The sequence below is a fragment of the Peromyscus maniculatus genome, chromosome 4 (assembly GCF_049852395.1).
Source record: "Peromyscus maniculatus bairdii isolate BWxNUB_F1_BW_parent chromosome 4, HU_Pman_BW_mat_3.1, whole genome shotgun sequence".
Classification (NCBI taxonomy): Eukaryota; Metazoa; Chordata; class Mammalia; order Rodentia; family Cricetidae; genus Peromyscus; species Peromyscus maniculatus.
This window is the reverse complement of record NC_134855.1, coordinates 149867014-149885002: the sequence shown is the minus strand read 5'-3', so window position 1 is coordinate 149885002 and position 17989 is coordinate 149867014. Positions and strand designations below refer to the sequence as shown.

Below are 17989 nucleotides of genomic sequence, written 5' to 3'. Positions count from 1 at the left end.
AACTTTCTCTAGACAATGTGTGACACCTTCATTACCATCAAGAATCACGAGTCTGCCTTGACTTTTTCTGTAAAGGATTAAACCATTAACTGTTTGCTGGCTCCTCTCATTTGTGCAAAGAGGGAGGGAGGGTCCCTATCCTCAGAGCAGACCACTCCCTTCTGAGTGCCTGTCTTGCTCTTGGACTGCCATGCTCCCCCCCCCCCCCAGGGGGGTGCTGCTGGGAATGCCCGATGGGCAACGGGGAGGTGGCAGGCATTTAATGAACTCCTTGGAATCCTGCCACTGCCTTAGGGGTGGCGGGATGCTGAGGATCGGGAGAGGAGCGAAATGAGGGGTGAGGATTACAGAGGGAGGGGAGGAGGGGCAGGAAAGGGGCTCTTGGCCCCAGTCTTGGGGATGAAAGATATAATCAACATAATGGGGAGTGGGAGGGGGATCCAATTTCTAAATGCACACCCAGCAAACTCTCATTTGGTGAATTCTTTTGCAGTTGCTCTGAGTCATGGTTACCAAGAAGCTGTGACTTCTAGTGAGGCAGCCTGATCACTGCTTAGGCGCTCAGCATAGAAGACAGTGAACCGGAGCAGCCCTGATCCTCTGAGATGACATTCTGTTCCTTATCAGGGTTTCCTACACCAGGGGATGCACAGGGGGTGCTCTGGGTGGGTTATGACTGACCTTGCTTCCTCAGGTAATTCCTTTTCTTCCTCCCACCACCACGAGCCACTGCGGGGCAATCAGCATTCCAGAGCACCTTAGTTCTTCAGGGAGGTTTTAGTGGCGCCTCACGAAGGAAATCTCTACCGTGTTCTTTTCTCTGGGACATGCTGTGTGTCTCTGCAGGAGAAGCCCTGGCCTCTGTCCACTGCTTCTCATGTCTTCACACCCACAGAGCACACACGTATGTTGGATTCTTCTACCTCAAGTCAAAATGAGACCTGGCTTCCCGCAGAATGTGTTCCTTACTTACTTCGGTCTCCCCTCCACCTGCAGGAGCTGCGCTCTATGCACTCGTGAGGTCCTGGACTTGTCAAAACTCTCCCGAGTTAGTATTTGTTGCTCACACCTAAATGGCATATTCTTTCTCTTTTTCTCATACACAATTGTCACATTGATGACAGCCTATTGCAACTGATTTCTCTCTCTCTCTCTCTCTCTCTCTTACTATATATATATATATATATATATATATATATATATATATATATATTTGTAAGTACAACAAATGCAGAACAGGTAGTGAGATTTTACTATGGTGCCCATTCCACTTTTTTTTTAAAGGAACAAATGAGAAAACAGAAGTTACAAATTTTATGTTTAACTTTTCTGAAACAGGCCCCCCTTTCCTCTGAAGAGTGCAGACACATCTATTGTAAGGTAGCCAACTGGAATTCATCCTTTTTCGTGCTTAAGGTCAATACAGTATCATGGTCACACTTTTTTCTCATGCATGCACCACAGAAGTATTATTTAGTGCATTTGCCTGATTCAGCCCCTCCTCTTTCCTTTTCTTTATTTTGTTTCACACTCTGCTATAAAAAAATTAATCAATGACAACTCTTGATTTTTAGTTAGAGTTTTAAGGCAATAACTCTGTCCTCAAATTCTTCAAGAGATGTGCATTTATTCTTCAAGAATGAATTTGGTCTCAGCCAAGTGGATATTGGCTCACTAAGCCTGTTTTTTTTCTGCAGTATCATGGGAATGGCATTCCTTGGCACTTGTATTCATTGAGAGAATACTATAGAATGCAAAACCTGATGCCTAACGATGCAAAGTCATCAGTACCTGGCATTGATAATGGAGACAAAGATGTCGGCAGTGATGATAATATTGATTGGTGGTGATAATGATGGTGAGGGTGATCACACACACACACACACACACACACACACACACACACACACACACACCATCTTACTGCATAGCCCTGACTTGCCTAAAAACTCCCTGTGCAGACCAGGCTGTCCACGAATTCACAGAGACCCACCTGTCTCTTTTGGGATTAAAGGCATGTGCCTCCACACCACCCCAGTAGTGAGAATTTTTAGCTGGTGCCTTTGCAATATGCAGAGGCCAGTCTACAGACTTACTTTGAAAGTACTGCATCCACATAAATATCTCGGTTCATGGGAAGAAAAGTTAGTGTTGTGGCCCATTTTAAATTTTGCATGAGAACAAGGCCATACTGGGACACTGGGACATTATGGTGGAAACACTCCAGAGCTGTGAGATCTCAGACTAAATCTTTGCTAGTTCCAAAAGCCCAAAGGAATTCCAAGGAAATTGACAAGGGACATACAGTCAGGAGTTCTGCCGGCGCCAGGGATGGGCTATTAATTCCTGGCTCTCCTCTGTGTCTCATTTTCTGAGCTTCATTTAATTTTTTAAGATCACCTGGGGCCCAGCCTGTTAGAGAAGGGAGGCCGGGAAGAGTGACTCAGGAGCCAGCTCTGATTTGATGGAGCAGACTGCTTCACCTCGCAGTGAGAGCCTGTGGAAGGGGAGGGGGAGAGGGCTGGCTGGTATGACACTCCCTCCCAGCCTGCCTGGTCCTTGTCAGCACCACCATTGATATTAAAATCAACGGTTGGCACAAAGCGACTGGTATGGCTGGCAGAATGCCAGACTGACTCTAATGAGCCTCACCTGGGCTAATTACTTTTTTTTTCTTTTTCTTTTTCAAACCCTGCCTGGCAGGTTGGAGTTGCCAACTGGTCAAACAGGATGATTGCTGATAGTGCCTGGGATTGCTCTGTGTGGAGAGTCCCCTCTCCCCGAGGGTAGCTGGAATGGAAGAACTGAGGACTTGGACTTCTTCCTCCTGTGGCCACAGGGCAGGTTGTTCTATCTGAGCCAGAGAGAAATGAAAGCGGTGATATCAGAGGTGGTCTCTATCCTCCCTACCCCAGGTACGGATGCATCTGCCAGTTTGTGAGAAATACAGGCTCCCAGGTGTGGTGGTTTGAATGAGGAATGTCCCTAATGGGCTCAGGTATTTGAACAGTTGGTCTGCAGTTGGTGGTGCTATTTTGGGGAGGGTATGGAACTTCTAGAACATGGTACCTTGGTGGAGGAAATACATCACAGGGGGTGGGCTTTGAGGATTTATGGCCTTTCCCCACTTCCTGTTTGTTCTCTGCCGTGAGGCTTCCTTTATCTGGTTGAGGTGTCTCTCTCAGCTGCAGGATCCAGCTATCACGCTTTCCCCATCATTATTGACATCTAGACCTCTGGGACTTTAAGCCAAAATTAACTCTCTTAAGTTGCTTCTGGTTAGAGTGTCTTATCACAGCATCAGAAAGTAATGAGCTGGGCGGTGGTGGTGCACACCTTTAATCCCAGCACTTGGGAGGCAGGGGCAGGAGGATCTTTGTGAATTTGAGGCCAGCCTGGTCTACAGAGCGAGATCCAGGAAAGGTGCAAAGCTACACAGAGAAACCCTGTCTCGAAAAATGAAAAAAAAAAAAAAAAGAAAGAAAGAAAGAAAAAAGAAAAAAAGTAATGGATATAAACAATTCTGTCAAGCATTCGGTCACAGTGACACATCATCATGGAGGCGGCGGGTGTGTGTGTGTGTGTGTGTGTGCACATGTGTATTGAGGCCAGAAGAGGACCTCTGGTGTCCTCTATCACTTGCTGTATATTCCTCTGAGGCAGGGTCTCCCCTGAGGCTTGTGTTTACTTTTGCCTAGGGAGAATCCCTAGCGATCCTCCTGTCTCTGCCCACCTTGGAGTCAGGGTTACAAGTGTGGGTGGGATGCTTGTCTTGTTAAGTGGGTGTTGGGATCAGAATTCTGGTCTTCTGGACTGCACAGGAAATGCTCTTAGGCATGGAGTCACCTCTCCAGCCCCTGAATTTACTTCTTAGCTTAAATGTTAAAAGACCGAATCCCACAGCACTGCAATAATCACAAGGCCGTTTCCAGCTGCTGAGCACGGAAGGGTGAGTTTTCCATATTGGGAGCCAATGTCACTTAATTATCCTCGGTAATGAGTAACAGGACTCTAACCCGAGCAGCACGCACTATTCAGCCTCTCGCACTCATTAAATGCCCAGTAAATAAACAGCCCAGGGAAGAAGCTAAAGCTGCCCGCTGAATGCCAGTCACAGCTGAGCGTAGACCCACCCTATAGATGCCAGAAAACTTAACACCTTCCTTCCTGCCTCCTTTGCTGCTAGGGTGGTCATGTGACCCTGTTTCTTCCAACAAAACTTGGGGAATGGGTCCTTCCCTGATGGGCAAACTCTGACTGGAAGCTCTCCTATGTTCTTCTTTTTTCCTGCAATGGCTGTGTGATCGTACCGTCATGCAGCAAGCAGTGACCCGTATGTGGTGGGAAAGGTGTCCTAAAGGCATGAGCAAAGTAATTGACTTTAAAGGAGGGGGGATCATCCTCCACCAGGTGGGTGGGCCTTGCCCAATCAGCCGAGGGCCCTAAGACAAAATTGAGGCGTCTCTTAAGGAAAAAGAAATTCTGCCTGGAGATGCGAACTTCAGCTCCTGTCCCTGAGTTTCTGGGATGCTGGCCTGATCTACAGATTTCGGGTTTGTTTGGCTGCAACCAAAATGTGTACACATAAGTACTTCCCCCCTCCTTTAGAAATGAGACAGACAGACAGACCTACAAAGCTCACTTCTTTTCTCATCCCTTCTCTCCCTTCCTCTCGCCCTCCTTCTGTCCTTCTTCCTTTCTCTCCCTCTCTATTCCCTCCTTCCTTGAGTGCATATGTGTGCGTGTACATGTACACTTATGTGTGTATGTATGTGGAAGACAGAGGACAACCTTGGATGTCCTTGGCCACCTACCTTGTCTTGTCTTGAGGTAGCCTGTCCCTGTCTCAAAGCTTGATCATTAGGTTAGGCTGAGTGGACAGTGTACCTCAGCATGCTGCCTTCCTGTGTCTGTGTCCCCAGTACGGAGGTTACAAGTGCATGCAGCAAGGTGCAGCTTATAGTTTTCCGTGGCTTCTGAAGACCAAGCTCTAGTGCTTGACCTTGCAAGGAAGACAGTTGACTAGCTAAGCCCTCTCCCCAGGCCTGGTTCTGTTCTTTTCCATGATCCTGACTGATGACACTCTTCTTCCTTTTGCAAAGTAGATATGAGAAACAAAGGTACATCTGCCATCACACTACCACATGTATGACAAACAGGAGGAGCAGGCATCAGCGTGAAGGCAGATGGAAGAGCAAGGGATGGGGAAACATGGGTCTGCGAAGGCCCCACCTTGGAACCCACCAGCTCCACCGTGTACCTCGAGGCCTCTTCCCATGCATGGTGTCTGATGACAAACAGGAAGCACTGTGGGCTATTGGTGTTTGCACTGAGGGTGTTAAATAAGGGCACATCTCGAAAGTAGCAGCATGCTGGATCTAATAGAATACCATAATGCAAATCAAATGCTGACCAGATCTGATTTATCACACATTTTGGGGAGTCTACGTGTTTACCTGTTGCCTCCCTGGGCTTCAGGCTTTCAAACAGCCTGCTGGGAAAGACTAGAGTCAGCAGCAGTGCCCTGTCTTATCTTCTGCAGCTTACCCCCCTGTGACAAAGTTGTTCCAGGTACAACCTTTCATTTTCTATTCTTTTCTTTTTCTTTTTTTGTTTTTTTTGAGACATGGTTTCTCTGTGTAGCTTTGCGCCTTTCCTTGAACTTGCTTTGGAGACCAGGATGGCCTCAAACTCACAGAGATCCTCTGCCTCCCGAGTGCTGGGATTAAAGGCGTGTGCCACCACTGCCCGGCTCAACCTTTCATTTTCTAATGCAGGTTTCTCTTAAAACAAATGGGCTCTTCCACACGCTTGTCACCTGATGACAAAGTAGAAGCCTTCCTGATCCCCTTGTATCCTCCACAGAACCCACTTTCCAAACCTAATGCTCGCTGAAATAAGTTTTTTTTTTTCAGTTGTTGAAAATATTACAGGAATCCAGGAATTAAGATCTCGACCCATGAATGTCCTATTTAGACTCCCATGCTAATTGTAAGTTCTTTTACATGACAAAGTGGGTCAACATCTGGGCTTAACAGAAGAGTTGTGTTTAATAAGACCCTAGTTTCAGAATTTCACTTTGCAGCTAAGATTTTGGCTGAAAGATAAGCAAGGCTGGGAAGTGATTTCCCTTTTTCATGCTGCTGGAGAGAAGTAATCAAAGCTTCTTCCATACTGCTCCCAGGGAAGAGGAGGCAGATCTAAAAGGGGAACCAGGGGCCATTGTCCCTTTCCTTCTTAAACATCTGCTCCCATGTCAGTGCAGACCTTTCTCCTGCCCCTACCATCCTTCCAGAAGAGAAGGACAGAGATACTTTCCTCATGCAAAGGATATGGTAGGAGGTGATATCTTTGAGGTTCTCATTGGTCATGGTTAACGTTGCCAGCTGGGCAGATCCTAGAGTCACCTAGGAGACAAACCTCTGAATGTGTCTGTGTGAGGGATTATCTAGACTAATTAACTGAGGTTGGAAGACACTTTTGATCATGTGTGGCAGCATCCCACAGGCTGGGGTCCTGGGCTGAAGCAAGAGGAGAAGGTGAGCTGAGCACCAGCATTCATCTCTCTCTGCTTCCTGACTGTGGATGCCGTGTGGCCAGCTGCTTCCTGACTGCAGATGCACAGCAAACAGCTGCCTGCAGCTCCAGCCGTCCTGCCTTCCTGGTGTTGAGGGGCTGCACACTGGACAGGGAACAAAATAAACCCGTTCTTCCTTACGTTGCTTTAGCCAGATGTTTCATACGTCAATGAGACAAGTAGCTAACCCGGGGCAGAAGCATCGTTTACAGCATCTGAGCAAGGTCCCGATGAGCGCTTCTTCCCTCGGCTACACACTGGAGGTACAATCTGTGTAGCATATGTTGGAGGTAGAGCGAGGGAAGCCCAGCCATCGAGTGAAGGGATGGGCTGGCCACCCAAGTTCCTTCCATTGGGTGTTTCTTTTTCCCTTTCCAAAATATGCTCTGGGTCATGGTCCTTCAAGGGTTTTGAAAGGTGTTTGAAGTCAGCCACCCAGGTTCTTACTGTAAATACTCAATTCTATCAACTGGTCTCTGTTTCTCCCCAGGAGCAAGAGACTCAGTACTCTCTGGGAAGGTTAACTGGACTTGCAAAACACAGTGTTTGTTCAATCAACACAGATGCATGAGGCTTTGTTCTAGAATGTGGGGACTCAATGTTGGGTAGGTAAGTGACATGCCTGACTTCCCAATGCTTATAATGGAGTGAAGTCAGATGCCTTTGTGCAGACTCCAGCTCTGAGAAGGAACCTGGGTGAGAATCACCCACGCACATGCAGCTAACTCAAGAGTGGCCAGACTGCAAAGGTTTGCATGTCAGTTCCCCCAAAGGCAAAAACCACTGCTTTGAGGTACACTGAACAAACCATGCCTCTGTGTCACAGGACACAGTGGGAGGGTCCCTGGGAGTCTGAGGCCAGTTTAGACTATGTAGTGAGTTTCAGACCAGCCTGGGCTACTGAGAGAGACTTCATTTCATAACGACACAAGCCTAACAACATTACTGATATTATCTACCAGCTGTATTTATAAACCCAAACACCTGTACCCTCCGCCGGCCTCACTCAATGCAGACATGACACCTTGAACCCAGGTGCCCTTGGTAACCCTGTCTGGAGGGAAAGGCTCTGCATGATGCCAGCCCTGACATCTTTTCTCCTCTGAAGTTGCGGTCTGAGAGCCTTGTCTGACACCAGCTGTTTCACACCGAGCCCTGTCTCCTGCAGCAGTGGTAGGGAGGTTTTGTCTTATAGCAGATGTTTCACACTGAGCCTTGTCTTCTGTGGCAGTGGGGAGGCTAGTGAAGGAGCCCTCTGTGCTTCACATGGAGCCAGACAGTGGTCAGACTTCTGAGTAAACAGACATTACATCCCTCATCATCTGCTCTGGGGCTGAGACATTCTAGAACTTATCAGTGATCGGTCATCTAACTCCCCAGCATCCTTCCCAAGGTTCTTTAAATGTGAAGATGTTGATGTTCTGAAGGAAGAATAAAGAGACTGAAAGGGGCTGGATAACAAATAATCAATATTTTAGGCCATGGGCCTTGGACCTAACCATCCCACTACACCACTGTTACACAGTAGGCAATATGGAAGCAGACCTAGTCTAGCTCTATTCTAATAAAGTTTTATTTAAAACACAGGTAGATGGCTAGTCTTTTCCAGAGGGTCTCAGTTTGTCAACTCTTATCTGTAATTTGTGCACTAAACATTAACACGTACTTGGGCTGGGGGATATAGCTCAGTTGGTAGAGTCCTTGTCTCGCATGCCTGAAGCCCTGGGTTCAATCCCCAGCATCGCAAAAAATGACAGTGGTGATTCATGCCTGTAAAGGCATTTGGGAGATAGGGGTAGGAATCTCAATGGTTCAAGGTTGTTCCTTCTTCATAGTAAGGCCAGCCTGGGCTATATGAGATCCTGCCTCAAACAAAACAAAACATAAATAAATGTGTGCTAAAATGCTAGTGGTGTGCACTGATGTTGGTCATCTACCTCCCCCCCCCTTCCTAGCAGTGTTCACTGATGTTGGTCATCTACCTCCCCCCCCTTCCTAGCAGTGTGCACTGATGTTGGTCATCTACTTCTCCCGCCCCCTTCCTAGCAGTGTGCACTGATATTGGTCATCTACCTCTCCCGCCCCCTTCCTAGCAGTGTGCACTGATATTGGTCATCTACCTCTCCCCCCCTTCCTAGCAGTGTGCACTGATGTTGGTCATCTACCTCTTCCCCCTCTCCTGTGTCCACTCCCCATCCTCTGCCTCTTCCTTTCTCTGTAAACTTATTTTTCCCCAGTGGGCACTTATTACTGATTCTATTAAAAATAAAATCCTTGCTCTTTGGGGGTTTACTGTCCTTTTGTTTTCAGAACAATCATGGAAGTGACCAAGCCCCCTCCTGACTGCTTCCCCCCTCCCTGAGCCCATTCTCCCCACAACAATGTAGATCCCACAGAGTGTTTGTGAGGAGCCCATGTCGGGATGACTATCTCATTACTAACAGTCATGTGGTTATGGTGAGCCATGCCAGGGAATGCCATAATCCTGAGACTGGAATTGATGGGGTGATCAAAGAGAGAGAGAGAGAGAGAGAGAGAGAGAGAGAGAGAGAGAGAGAGAGAGAGAGAGAGAGAGAGAGAGAGCCTGGATAAGAGAACCTTCCTGGAGATCACTTTGGCCGAAATGGTGTCCAGTGTTTGGTCTCAGAGACATAGACCTGTGGGCTGCCTAGTTACCCCTACCCCTCCATCCTACTTTGCCCTCTCTCTAGAGGACAATTTTTTTATTTTAATTATTTTTGCCATTCACAGCATCCACACGGTGAAGGCACTTCCTTGAGCTTCTTCGTAAGGTGGAGCTGGAGTGCTAAGACTCAGACTGCTGGATTCCTGCCCCACGCCCAGAGCTAGACAAAACAGCCTCAGCAGACAGTTGCCTCTCCAGTTTTAAAGTTCAGCAGGGAAGGAGACAGAAGTTGAAGCTCCTTGGCAAGTGCCTTCATATAACAGGAAACATCCCTGTTTTACATGAAGCTTAAAACTCTTCGGATGAAGAGAGTCAGACCTCGGATTTATGACACAAGCTGCCTTCCTCATAGAAACAGCACTTGCCAGGGTGATATGTCCCTGGCTGAGGTTCTGAGACATCACATTTTATAGACACCATTAACCACAGTGTATTGATCTGCTGACTCACTAACCAGTCCCACCCCATCACTGGTGAGTGCAGAATTTCTAAAGTATATGCCCGGCAGATGAGGGTCATTTTGAAAGCACAACATTTTCCTAATTGACAGCAAACATCCAGTTTCAAAATAATTGACAGTGACGTAAGAAGGAAGCAATAAGAAAGAAAAGCAGAAGGGAAACAAATATCCCAACGGTGTACATGAAATGGCTATTGTGGTTAATCATTTGCTTTAGACAAGAGCTTCCTGGCAGCCAAGGGTAAAAGGACCCATGCCGCCTTCAACCTTTTAAATGATCGGAATAAAAAAATGTTAAATTGGAGATGAAAATTCCTCATCACAGAGAAATGATCAATTATAAATGGCTTATGAATGATCAATCACTTAGCCAAGGCACAGTTGTAAGGGAAAGCTCACTTAAAAAAATACTCTGGTATGTAGCATTATTGCAAAAAACTAAGTTACAGTCACTCTATTACAGAAAAAGTCTGAGAAGGAAACACTGCCAGCTATTTACAAGCAGTTGAGCATTAATATAAATTTCTCATAAGACATAGCATAGACAGAACATGTTAGGAGTTGCAGCTAATTCCTGGAAACCCCATGGTGTGAGCATGCTGATGCACTTGCTGACCACAATGGTCCCAGACACTGAGACATGTACATTGTCTCCCTCACTCGGGCCCCTTTCTAGAACCCTCCAGTTGCTCCACGTTGCTTCCTGTTCACTGTGGAGTTCCGATCTCAGAATGACCTCCTTCCACTTATTTTCAAGTCCCCAGGGTTGTGGCCTCAGTCTCTCTGTCCCTTGAATGCCAGGTTCTCTATGGTCTAGGAGTGTTGGTCACTGATGTGCTTGGCAAACTGACCATTCTTCTCTGCCAGGGGCTGCAGTGGGCCAGGACCCCCTGGCCATCTTGCTTATGTTGGTTTCCATCCAAAGCCTCTGACCCTCTCATATATTTTCTTTCTTTGAACTAGGTTCTAAGGTCTAATGCAAGGGGTTTCTCTGATAATCATTTAATGCTGATAGTGCGCACAGAAAACAATTAAAATCTGTGTGCGTGCGTGCGTGCGTGCGTGCGTGCGTGCGTGCGTGCGTGCGTGCACGCGTGCATGCATGTGAAGACCAGAAAACAACATTGGGTACTAGTTGTCACCCTCCACCTTGTTTGAGACAGGATTTACTGATGTTACCTCTGAGTACACCAGGCCTGGTGGTCTTTGGGCTTCCGGAGATAATCCTCCACCCTTCTCATTGTAGGGATGGTAGGATCACAGAAGTGAGCTGCCATGTCCTGTTTCAAGTGAGTCCTGGGGATCTGAATTCTGTTCCTCATGTTTGTGTGGTAAGTGCTTGACCTACCATCCATCTTTCTAGGCCCGCCTCAGTCAATCATTACCATATCAATGAATGACTGAAGAAACAGCCAATCACAGGGCTAGAATTATATGTCTAGAAGACAGCCCCTGAATATCCTTGGTGGGTCTTCCTGGTAGGTTCTAGACCATGAATTTGGTGTTTTCTAGTATATCAATTACTCAGGGACCCAAGAGTCCTCTGGCATCTCACAGTGTGCACCAGGACAGTGGCATCCTTCCTCGAGGGAAGGACTGATCTGTGACTCATGAGTTCTACACAATGGAGGGAATCTTAGTGTGTGAGCAGGACTTGTGGAATTCATCATGGTATAATTGGTGTGCTGTGGGATCATGGCTCAAGTGTATCCTCCTTGTTGGGCCCAACCTCTGCATGGGCGTTGTGCCCAGCTATGGGGTTTCCATGACTTTCTCAATTTCAAATATTCCCTATGACATACCCCACTTCAAATATGCTCTCCTCTGATTCCCCCAAGGACACCCACTCATTAGTTCTAGGAACTTCAATATTCATCTTAGAAAACCTGATCCTCATAACTGTAGGCTGTCCACTTTTGTCAGCTTGCAAGTCACACAGCCGAAGTGTGTCCCCGATTGTTAGACCTGTCAACAGCAGCTTACTGGTGTAAATTCCTGAATTCTTTTTCAATCCTTACTTTCCATAAGTCAGACATTTACATAAACACCTTCATACAACAAGATATTTTAATATTGTTAATCAAGACTTCTCTGATTTGAGGGCTCTCTGCCTCTTCATGATTAACCACGGTTGTGACTAATCACTAGCCTTATGACCATGGCAAGGAGGAAACAAATTCTCTCTGGACAGTGGGCTCTGGGGGGGTGGTGGACTTGGGACGCTTTGTGACCAGTTAAGTCCTTGTCATTAGTGTTGCAACACAAGCCACCTTTACAACATAGTAAAAAGATGGATCATTGCATCTCAGTCATGCAGACCACTCACAAAGGGAAAAGCAGACACCATGACTCTCCCAACATGAAACCATGAGCTAAAATAAATCCATCATCCTTCCTTCCTTCCTTCCTTCCTTCCTTCCTTCCTTCCTTCCTTCCTTCCTTCCTTCCTTCCTTCCTTTCTCCCTCCCTCCCTCCCTCCCTCCCTCCCTCCCTCCCTCCCTCCCTCCCTCCCTCTTTCTCCCCCTTCCTTCTGTTGCTCTTGTTAGGTGTTTGTCATGGCAAAGTGAGAGTAACTAACACACAAGCAGAACAGAAGAGATCTCACTAGTGCAAAGCCATCACTTACTAGAGTGATGGTGTAGAGCTATCACAGTGCCAGGGAATCCAATGCCCTTTTCTGGCCTCCGCAGGCAGTACTCGCTCATGATGCACTTACATGCAGGCAAAGTACTTGTACATGTAACACAAACAAACAATCAACAACCACAACAAAAACAAACAAAGCATTTTTTTTAAAGTGTAAATCAAAGCCCCTCTCTGTTGGCATCTGAACCTCTCTCTGCCTGAGTTAATTGTTTATTCTTCTCTGAGTGCTGCTCACTTTCCCGACCTGTGTTCTAGTTGGCTTATTCATTTGGTCATTGGTTTATAGACACTGGCTGGGTTCTGTGATGTGTCAGATCCTGTGCTCCTTAAGAAGCAAAAACAAAAACATCAAAAAACAAGGTGACAGTCCCTGTCACCAGTCAGGCTTCAAACTGATGTCCTTCATTCCTGGCAGACCTCTCAGGGTTGGAAACATTGTCCACAGCCCGCATCAGAGGGTCCACCTCGAAGAAGTGCTCCACTTTGTGGAACAGAAGAAGGTAGGGTAACTGCATAAGTACTTTGCTCCAGCACAAAGGTGACCTATGCAAACGCAGTGCTCTTGACCAGGGTCTACTCCCCTAGCTTGATGAAGGGCTTGTTATGTGCAAGAACATCTACATTGCTCCTCAGGCCTGGGATATGATTCGCTCCAACACCCTCCTGGGAAAAACCCATGCATGTTGTGGAGATTTGTAGGCTCCCTGTGGGCCCTGTGGCTGCTACACTCAAGGCCTGCATGCTAACATCAAAGTGGACCTTGGAAAGCAATTTTCCCTCTTCCTGAATGACACTCAAACGTCTTTAGTGTGAACCTGCTGCTGGGGTGGGAGAGGGAAGAGAGGCTAGATGCTTCTTCTATGGGCCACTAACACCTTCCTCTAGTGCAGTGGTTCTCAACCTTCCTAATGCTGCGACCCTTTAATACAGTTCTCAGGCTGTGGTGACCTCAACCATAAAATTATTTTGTTGCTACTTCATAAATGTAATTTTGATACTGTTATAAGTAATAATATAAATATCTGATATGCAGGATATCTGATATGTGACCCCACAGGGGTTATGACCCGCAGGTTCCTGATTCTGAGTGTGTCATGACCCTTCTGCTGCAGGCCACAGCCTGTTGTCTGTGGCCGGTGGAGGCCAATGTTGTCTTTACTTTTGACTGTGAGCTCTTTATGGCTTACACACATTTAAAAGGACTCAACACCATCACCACTTTTCCAGGTGAACTTGACCATTCTAATCCTTATCTTTGATTCTTTGGGCTCCAGGGAATAAGAGAAGGAAGACCCCCAACATCTTTTGTCCCAAACCAGGGGATTCAGTGTGGCTGGAACCTTTTCAAGACTGGGCCTTGGGCTCTTTTCATGCTGGGAAATTAGCCTGGAAAACGAGACATCGCTGCATTTGGGAATATCAGTGGCCTTTTCTTGGACCATTGCCTTTCACTAAACAGCACACTGCTTTCTGCCACTGTTATTAACCAAATAATGAGCTTCTGTCCTCAGGGGTATTGGCTTCCTGAGAGGCACCAACTTGAAACCGGCACTGAAGCCCATACACCGAGGCTTTAATGGGGGGATTGCAGGCAGCTTATTGAAATGAGGTGTTATTTAAAAAAATCAAAAGAGCAGTTTAATTGTGGTGCTTGTATCTGGAGCCACTTTTCCTTGAATCTCGTATTCTGAGAAAGATAATGCAGGGCTGGGGAGATGACATCGTTGGTGAAGCCCATGCCTTGCAAGCACATGGGCCTGAGTTGGATCCCCAGAACCCAGGTAACAATGCCAAGCATGGTGGTTTGCTTGTGATCCCAGCCCCGAGGGAGTGGAGACAGCGGGGTCCCTGGGGCCTCTCTGGTCAGCTAGTCTAGTCTAATTGGTGAGTTCCAGACCAATAAGAGGCCTTTTCTCAAAAAGACTGGATAGCATTCATGAGGATGACACCCAAGACTGTCCCCCCCCTACACATTAAAAAGAATATAAAGTGCAAGAATGGAGATTAGCAAGCTTTTTCCATAAAGAGCCAGACAGTAAACTGCTTTTCTCCCCTTTGGGGACCAAATGGCTTGCCAGCCTGGTGTTAACACAAGTGTCAGCACAGGAGAGTTAGTGGGCATGGTTTTGTTCCAACACAGAATCATGGAGGAACATGCAAGGTAGAGTTCCATTTTCACGTCTTGTGGAGTATATTTTGTGGATTAATTTTTTTCCTTTAGGCACTTTAGAATATGAAGCCACCCATAAGCTGTGAGTGCTGCTCAAATGGTGAGCACACGGGCGCTGGTCTACATGCTGCTGACTCCAGGGGCAGCGGGCAGTTCAGAGCTGGCTCTGGGGCCAGAGAGACCTCCAGTCATATCCCGGTTACTGAGCGGCTCTTGGCAAGGCGGGCAACTGCTCAGTGTCGCCACCTCTCAATCAGGGCTAGTATAGTGTCCTCACGGTGCCTATCCTGACAGTGACCGGAAGGGTGGACTTACTGCGCACAGAGAAATGCCCACCACACGGCAAGAACTCAGTCCATGAGTGTTTTTGACAAATATTTATGGAGCAGTCTTGGAGTGGGTACTATGCCAGGCCCCAGGTGTCTCATGATTCCTGTCTAGTATTGAAATAGAGTGGAGCTGATGAGAGATGCTGCTGTTGTTATTACACATAATGTTCGGGAGCTGTGGAAGACAAGTGGACATTGTAAGTCATCAGATAGTATGTTGTGCTATTGCTATGGATGGTGTGTGTGTGTGTGTGTGTGTGTGTGTGTGTGTGTGTGTGTGTGTGTTACCATAACACACATGTGGAGGTCAGAGGACGACTTGAGGAAGTTGGTTCTGTCCTTTTTGTTTTGGGAATTTTGATCGCACTGTGACACTCCAAAACTGTTAAAGAAAGTTTACCTTGAATTAGGGGGCGGAGCTAGTGACAAGTTGACTGGAATTGGCCATAGAGAAGGCGGCAATTTGAATAGAGAAGACGCACAGGAAGGAAAGGGTGAGGACTTGCGTTTGGCACTTCCTTTTGGTTTGGGGATGCATGAAGAGACACGTCTCTTGCTGGGTCTCTGGCCAAAAAGCAACGTCAGCTGGTTGCTTCTTGGCTTCTCTGATCTATCAGGTTTTCACCCCCACATCTGAGTCCTCAGTCTTTGTGGGTAAATAGAATGTAGAGACTTAGTTTAAATCTACATATGGTGGCAGCGGCAGAATCCGGCCACAGGCTCTCCAGGCCACAGCCTAAGTGGCTGGTGGGGCGACAGGGTGTTGACTGCCAGGCTGTGGGGTCTCAGACAATAATTAAAATATCAGTGGATTCATGTGCTGCGGCTAAGCCTTTTACCATGTGGGTAAAGCATCACCTTTTACCATGTCGGTCTTAAGGACTGACCTTCAGACATCAGTCTTGGCCTAAGGTTCCTTTACCTGCTAAGTCACCTTGACTGCCCCAAAATATGTCACCTCTAAAGACAAAGTTAATTAACACTCCCTCTATGACTGCTGTGGAACAATCCTTTTCTACACTATGAATATGTATTATTCTCGTTTGCTAATAAGAAGCTAATTGGTCAATAGCTGGGCAGGAAGAGACTGAGCAAGAGAGCCAGACTAGGAGAATTCTGAGACGAGGGAGGGAGGAGTCAGAGAGTTGCAGGAAAACATGGAAAAGCAAGATGAGAGCGCCATACTGAGAAAAGGTACCAAGGCGCATGCCTAAACAAGATAAAAACTTTGGGTTAATTTAAGTGTAAGAGTTAGCTAGAAACAATCCCAAGCTATTGACCGAGCATTTATAGTTTATACTGAGCCTCTGAGTTAATTATTTGGGAATCAGTTGCCAGGTATTTGGGAACAGGCAGGTGGGACAGAAAACTTGCATTTACATATGACAGTCTCCTGTCCTTCCACCCCCACACCCCGACAGAATGAGCCTGCTTCCCTGTGGAACATGACACTGAAGTTGCTGCCAAGTTAGCCTCAAGACACAGTTTGCATATTCCTAGTTCACAGATGCTTTGACCTTCCAAGGCCGTGAAGAGTGTGGTCCCTAATAGATGGGCCGATGCCATCGAATGCCCCACATCCAGGAGTATTCGGCACAAATTGGAGTTGATAAGTTATTATAAAAAACCAAGAGGACACAGGATGGGAGGTACAGAGGAAGGAGTGGATTTAGTGGGAGAAGTTGGGGGATTCATATAATCAAAATGTAACACATGAAATTCTTAAAGCATGAACAGAAATGTTTTAAAAAGAGCAAGTCACACCACCACTAGGTGGTAGACAACAATGACAGGAATAATACGGTTGTTTATTTTGGCTGGGTGGGCAAACGCTCTCACGCTTTTAAAACAGCACCCAGAGGCAAACCCGGCTACACAGGAAGTGCAGGAGGAAGTGGTGTCTCCTGGAGATCGTATCTGACTCATCGGGGATTGACGCGACCTGGATTCTTGATTGTGTGTCCGGAAGGGAAAATACAGATTTGGATCTGCTCCAAGGGAAAGATCTAATTGAAAGTGTAGACTTCTTTTTCATCCTTTCCTAGAATAAAAGCGCCAATTACCAAATCTATTCTGCTTTAAATTTTTTTTAGTAGATTAATTTATTTTCTGTGTGTAATTATTCTTTTTCTGTGTTAATGTGTATGCACCACTTCCTTGGTGCCCAGAGAGGCCAGAAGAGGGCATCAGATCTGAGTTACAGACGGTTGTGAGCTGCCCTGTAGGTTCTGGGAATCAAACTCAGGACCTCTGCCAGAGCAGCCAGTGCTCTTAAGCTCTGAGCCATCTCTCCAGCCTTCCTCTCATTGTGCCTCTAGAGAGGATAGTTAGTATAGCACAACTAATTAACACTTTCACATAGGAATAAAAACCATGGCTCCTTCAAGTAGAGCTTGAGGATGGGGTGAAGGTTGTAGGTGTGAAGTTCTTCTCTTGTATGTGTGTGAAAGCCCCCCCCCCTTCCGGAGTGGATGCTTCTCCTTCCCTTGAGAACCTCTCTGACTTGTGACCTGACCAGTGCGTGTGGCAACAATGGCACTGGGGATGTGGCTCAGCTGGTAGAGTACCTGCCAGGCAGAGCCTGAAGACCTGAGTTCAGATCCTCAACACATCTGTAAAAGCCGTGTGTGGCTGTGTACACCTGTAACCTGAGCACTGTAGGTGATGTGGAGACGAGAAAACCTCTGGAGCTCCCTGGACAGCTTCTTCCAGGTTGAGCGAGAAGACCCTACCTCAAGAAAGAATGTGGAGAGCCACTGAGGAAGAACCCTGACGTCAACATGAAATGTATTTATCTCCATGAATATTCACATACACGGGATCCACACCCACCCCCTACACACACATGCACACACACACACACACACACACACACACACACACACACACACACACACACTAGCAAAAGTGATATGGTGCCAGTTTTGGCACACCCTTTACAAGACTTAACATCGTGGACTTCCCCGTAAGGGAGCAAACACCACACTGTAGCAAAGCAAGGGGAGATGATGCACTGTGTCCAAGTGGAAGGAGAGAAACAGGCAGAAGAGCATCAAACCATCTGATACCCAACATCTTCCTCAGCCTCCCAGCCCATTTGCAGCTAAGTGTAGCCAAGGGA

The 17989-nt window shown here is 46.9% G+C and overlaps 1 protein-coding gene and 1 long non-coding RNA gene across 6 annotated transcripts in view; one reads left to right on the top strand and one right to left on the bottom strand.

The window, feature by feature from the left end:
- The window catches only part of Tshz2 (teashirt zinc finger homeobox 2), a 451637-nt gene that overhangs the window by 112463 nt on the left and 321185 nt on the right, over positions 1–17989 (bottom strand). The window lies entirely within an intron of this gene.
- Positions 2503–16932, top strand: LOC121828957 (uncharacterized). 4 transcript variants are annotated; one of them, XR_013050961.1, is made up of 4 exons: positions 2503–2915; positions 7068–7186; positions 9329–9736; positions 10970–16932. It is a non-coding gene; the product is annotated as an uncharacterized LOC121828957 (long non-coding RNA). The 4 variants fall into 4 exon arrangements; XR_013050962.1 differs by having other exon boundaries at positions 5106–7186; XR_013050960.1 differs by lacking the exon at positions 2503–2915 and adding an exon at positions 3601–6840.